This window comes from Hyposmocoma kahamanoa, unplaced genomic scaffold (genome assembly GCF_003589595.1).
Source record: "Hyposmocoma kahamanoa isolate Upper Pololo Valley unplaced genomic scaffold, ASM358959v1 92, whole genome shotgun sequence".
NCBI lineage: Eukaryota > Metazoa > Arthropoda > Insecta > Lepidoptera > Cosmopterigidae > Hyposmocoma > Hyposmocoma kahamanoa.
In genome coordinates, this window is record NW_020654748.1 from 18,555,745 (window position 1) to 18,556,051 (window position 307).

Consider the following 307-nt stretch of genomic DNA (forward strand, 5'->3'; position numbering starts at 1 on the left):
TCGGTAATAGACCTTTTTAAATTGTTGTATGGTAATGCATCTTGTAAATGTAGATTTGCTGCTACAATAGAGCTTTCTTCGGTAATAGACCTTTTTAAATTGTTGTATGGTAATGCATCTTGTAAATGTAGATTTACTGCTACAATAGTCGCTTTCTTCGGCAATAGACCTTTTTAAATTGTTGTATGGTAATGCATCTTGTAAGTGTAGATTTGCTGCTACTATAGTCGCTTTCTTCGGTAATAGACCTTTTTAATTTGTTGTATGGTAATGCATCTTGTAAGTGTAGATTTGCTGCTACTATAGT